Genomic DNA, 6,000 nt, shown 5'->3' on the forward strand with positions numbered 1-6,000 from the left:
AGTGTTTGGTAATTGTAGCAGAATTCTGTAGTTTGCTATAACTTCATGCTGAACCAATATCAAAAATAAAGTATTACAATCTTTAAAAAGAGACACATAGTTGGCATCAGAGTATAACTTGAAGCAGAAGCTGATATATGACAGATTTTCATTATTTCTGTGAGGTAAGTTAACTTGATCATATCTGCATGACAGGGTATTAATAAGATACTAGGTGTTATTTTTAGTGTAACTAGAAGTCCCATCAGCAGCCAGAGCTTTAACTTGTTTTCTTCCCATTTATAGGTACATTATTTCTGTATTACCTGATTCAATTTATATATTTTTTAAAATTTTATTTTATTTTATTATTTTTTCAGTATTCCAAAATTCATTGTTTATGCACCACACCCAGCACTCCATGCAATACGTGCCCTCCATAATACCCACCACCAGGCTCACCCAATGCCCCATGACCCTCCCCTCCAAAACCCTCAGTTTGTTTCTCAGAATTAAGACTCTTTAGAAAAGCAGCTGGGACTGGATCTTTCCTATGATCTTAGTTAAAATTATGCTTATCTGAACAATAATTTTCTGCCTCTCTTAAGTTTCGTACGTTCTATGTTTCAAAGACTAGCCAAGCATCAGAGACAGGGAGATGACCAAGAAAGACATGGCCCTTGTCCTACAGACCTTACATACTTCCATGGGGATGACAAAGCTGAATTTCCTAGTGGTTATTTAATTACAGGATAGTTGAAAGGTATCCTGGAGAAAATATCGTGCTAAGAGAGCATGCAAAAAGGCAGATCTGAACTAGTCTTGAAGACAAGCAAGGCTTTTCAGAGGAAATGGCATTTGTCCTGAAACTGAGGAAGCTAGCTGACAAAAGGAGAGGGGATAAGAAAAACATTCAGAGGACAAGGAACAATTCTCCTTGAAAGCTTTGAGGCACCAAGTATTAATATGGAAGAAGATCAGCCTGGCACTTTGTGTTACTTTAAAAATGTGTTTATTTTCAGTCTACATATTTGAGGAAAATACACCAGAGTGAAGGAAGCTATGAAGAAAGAACATGGTCCACTTTCTTATAAACTGACCACTGTTGCCAGCTCAGTGAATCTGATCTGGAGAGACTCCATCATGCTGCCATGTTGCCAGTTTTGACATGGTGGACCCTAACCCCTCCACAATATATCTCAGAATATTTCTGCTTAGAAGGGCAAGATGGGGTTAATTTTTTTAAGTGAATTTAAGTCTAGCTAACTACCTCATTTACACCTTGAACTTATTTGTCCCTGAAATTCCTACTGGAAGGGTGGCAAATTATTTTTTTTTAAGCGTGCCAGGCTGAAACTACACTGGTGAATACAATACATATAGTCCTGCCCTTATAAAACTTATCATCCAATAGGAAGTCAAATAAAGCACAGCAAACACCAATACATAAAACTGTGAAATTATAACATATTTCTAAAATATAAATTAGCATCTTGGAGAATGCAAGGATAAGAGAATTAATTAATTCTGCAAATCTACTCTCTGCCAGACGTTATACTAAGACTTACAACTATATATAATATATAGGCTGTGGATCTCACAATTTCAAAACTAGATTTACTGCAATTCAGCTAATGTTTATTGAGCACCTGCTATATAAAGCACTGTAGTTCTATTTTTCTTCTCACCCAACTTCCCCACTCCAGCCTCCTTGCTGTTGCTTGAACATGCCAGGCACACTTCCATCTCAAAGGTTTGCACTGTTTCCTCTCTGGGAATGTTATTCTAATCCCAAATGACCTCTAGGATCACTTCCTCACTTCCCTTACCTCCTTCTCCAATGTCAACCTCACAGTGAGACATTCTTGACCACCTTGTCTAAAATTGCACCTATGGGGCGCCTGGGTGGCTCAGTGGGTTAAAGCCTCTGCCTTCGGCTCAGGTCATGATCCCAGGGTCCTGGGATCGAGCCCCGCATCGGGCTCTCTGCTCTGCGGGGAGCCTGCTTCCTCCTCTCTCTCTGCCTGCCTCTCTGCTTACTTGTGATCTCGGTCTGTCAAATAAATAAATAAAATATTTAAAAAATTAAAAAAATAAAATTTCACCCATATTCCCCTTCTCTATTTCACACTCCATTTTCATATTCGTACTACTCTGTAACCTATTCAGTCAACGTTCTACATGCATAGGATGTTCAGGCTTCTTTCTCCTGGGTAGGCTCTGACCTGCTTCACACAGGCACAACTGACATGCCTTGCGATGTTCACAGATGAACCCACTCAGTGCCTACCCTCACTAATGAGTAACCAGAAAGTATGGGAATGTGAACTCCCTATAGGGGATAAGTGACTGACTGATGCCAGTAGATAGATTCTTCCCCCTTCTTATTCTTAACTCCCATCTTAGAGTCCAGATACATACTATATATGGCTTCTTGAGAAGGGCTCAGTCTCTTTGGTCTCATCATTGGTTTCACTTAGCAGTGAGCTTATCACTAATGACTTCTCCAACTGCCGACTCTCTCTTCTTCCCTGCCTCACTCTCCCTGTTCATCACTTCTGCTTCCTGGGATGACACTCCCTAGCAAAATAACAGCACATAAATCATATGCTGTTGGATCTGCTTCCAGGGAACCCAACTTAACACACCTCATTTTCCCCCTCAAAATATATGTTAAACACGCTTTTCTATCACTGTCAATCCTTCTATGTATAATGGAAATTCAGTAAGATCACAACCCTATTTATCTTCTTTATTGCTTTTTACTCACTATCTAGAGTTATGTCTGACATACAGTAGGTGCTATTTTTACTGAATATAACAGTTTATCATTGCTGTAAAGTATGAGTTTACCTTACTTAAATCTTTGTTAGATTACATATACTTCAATACGTTGGTTTTTTGTTTTTTAAAAACCCATGACCCTGAGTTCAAGACCCTGAGCTGAGATCAAGAGTCGGATGCTTGAGCCACCCAGGCACCCCCATATACCTCAGTATGTTTATTCAGACCATAACTAGACAGTCAAGTTTTTTACCTAATTTTACCTATTTTAATCTGCTATAGTTATATGGCAAAATGTTGGCTCACACATGATTATTTTTCCATTCTTAACTTCTCTGGGTCAAAGAAATGTGTTATACACACACACACACACACATATATGTTTTATATGCATTTATATGCATTTACATATATTTATATGTTTTATATGCATTTGTTATTCAATTTGACTAAAAATTATGACATCATATTCATTTTAATTTGTTGGCAATTCTAGCACACCAGGATATTTTTATAATATTGATAGAGGAAAAAGGCATAACTGGGTTCACTTGTTCCATCAATTTAAAAACCATATACTTTTTTTTTTTTTTTAAAGATTTTATTTATTTATTTGAGAGAGAGACAGTGAGAGAGAGCATGAGAGGCGAGAAGGTCAGAGGGAGAAGCAGACTCCCCATGGAGCTGGGAGCCTGATGCGGGACTCGATCCCGGGACTCCGGGACTGTGACCTGAGCCGAAGGCAGTTGCTTAACCAACTGAGCCACCCAGGCGCCCAAAACCATATACTTTTATGGGATGGCAATGAGGCTGACCGGTATATTCAAGCCAGGAAATTTAAAAATAAAAATTTGAACCTTAAAAACCCTTGCTACTAAAAACAAAACAAAAACAAAAATAAAAACAAAACAAAAACCTTTTTTTTTTAATTTATTTTTTTAATAATTGGATCTCCCCTGCCATATCCCTCCCAACAGTAATTTACTTTTTGTGTCACAGAACTCGGCACCAAACAAATGACATACCTTATCCACGGTTGTAAGCTCAAAATGCTCAGACTCGTGTTTTTCAGTATAAACCATGGGCAAAGTCATTCAAGGGTGTTTTTTCTGATAGTAAAAGAAATCCTGGAAACTCTTTACAATTATTCCTGCATGGATCAACGTGGCATAGAGCAATAGTCCAGAGATCAGTGTGAGACATATTTGAACCCGAATCCATGCTGACAGAGAAATACTTTCTATTTGTCGAATACTTGAAGTACCTCATTTCCTATGAACTGGATTATCTCTTCATAAATTGTGGGCAACAACTAAGATGAGTTTAGCTCCTACTTTTGTTGCCGAATATAGCCAGCTGATCCATGAGTAATGGAGACAACAGAGTAATCAGTTTCAAAAACCCCCCAAAATGTTTATTGTTTGGGAAAATAAAGAGTCCATTCTCTGCATGAAAGGAGAAGCCACACTCAGAAACCTATTTGCTGCAACGAGTTTGATTGAACGCCCCCATTCCAGGCTTGGTGTTACAACTTGATGGTGGAATCTGGAGGCTTGCTCTTGCTCAGTATCAAGTTAATTATTCCACATATAAATTCAAATTGATAGATCCCATCTAGTCAGCTAACATCCTTTATCACACTATTCTATATCAATCAAAACAATGCCATCGGGCATCACTATAAACAATGAAAAAAAAAAGGCTTTTTGCTTTCATTTGAAACCCTTTTTTGACTACCTCAAAAGTTCTGTGTGATATGTGATAAACATATTTAAACATATGTTTTCACAGCCTCTTCAAGTATTTGAATTACACATCTATCTTTCATTGGGGGCAATAGAGCCGTAACGCTGATGAAAAATAAAATTACCAGGCATCCAGCAGGAGGCTTAGTGGCCATAAATCAGGCTTCATGGGATAGATGTAAACCACAGTTCTGTCCATTGCAGAACTTGAGGGATTGAAGTAAAATAAATGCATATCATCAATTCATTTATGCTTTAACATTGTTCAAATTTCTACTGGCATTTAAAAAAGTACATACTGAAAAGGAGAATATACACCAAAGCACACTAAGGACGAATCCTGCGCCCTCTCACGTATAAATGTGTTTAATTTGGTATTTTTAGTTCTGTGTCTATGGAGAGAAAGAGATTTGTGCTCAACCCCAGTCTACAATTGACATAATATGTAGATGTCCTTGGCCAGATAAAAAGACAAAAAGAAAACTGCCTGCCTGCCTGCACAAGCCAGGAAGCACGGCAAACCCTCTCCAAGACCTCTCTCTAATCAAAACAATTCTCCAAGGCTGAACGATGGTCTGAAAAAAAGCTAAGATAAAATAACAAAGAGAAAAAAAAAAAAACAAACCCTAAACGTACACGTTTTTGACCTGCATCCGTTGAAATATAATGTCTTAAAAATAAACAAAAAATACGAAATTCTGATAAAATGTTTTCAGTGATGTTTACTTAAAAAAAAAAAAAAGAAAGAAAGAAAAGAAAGACATTTGGGATTATGGGATATTATGGGAAAAACATTTCCAGAGGAACAAAAGCTACAGCATTCATGATAAACTGCTCCTTATTTCATTTTAAAACATTGATACAGTCTTATCTTTATATATTAAACTGTGACAGATTCTATTCTTTTTACAGCAATTCTGCATTTTCTTGCATCTGTACACACCCGGAGTCCAGGAAGTAAGTGCTCAGCTGATGGATTTCAAGCATATTTAGAAGCAAAGAGGATCTCCAAGTACTCTACAAAGTTCTTCATCTCATTTCTAAGGTTAACTACCTGTACTAATTTTAACTTTAATTTTTTAAATATGAAGGAAATTTGATATGAAACTTGACTTGATTTCTTTAGTGACCGAGTCCTATTAGGCTAACTCTCTAAAAGGGATACTGCCTTAAAGATTATTCTTCTCGGGGCGCCTGGGTGGCTCAGTGGGTTAAAGCCTCTGCCTTCAGCTTGGGTGATGATCCCAGGGTCCTGGGATTGAGCCCCGCATGGGGCTCTCTGCTTGGCCAGGAGCCTGCTTCCCTTCCCCTCTCTCCACCTGTCTTTCTGCCTACTTGTGATCTCTGTCTGTCAAATAAATAAATAAATTCTTAAAAAAAAAAAAAAGATTATCCTTCTCTTTGAAAAATGGAGTCCATCCATATAGAGTTTTGGCAACATAATTGATCATTGTCATATTCCCAAAAGCTACCCTGCTTCCAGAATCCTAAA

Source organism: Martes martes (genome assembly GCF_963455335.1).
Source record: "Martes martes genome assembly, chromosome: 4".
Lineage (NCBI taxonomy): Eukaryota > Metazoa > Chordata > Mammalia > Carnivora > Mustelidae > Martes > Martes martes.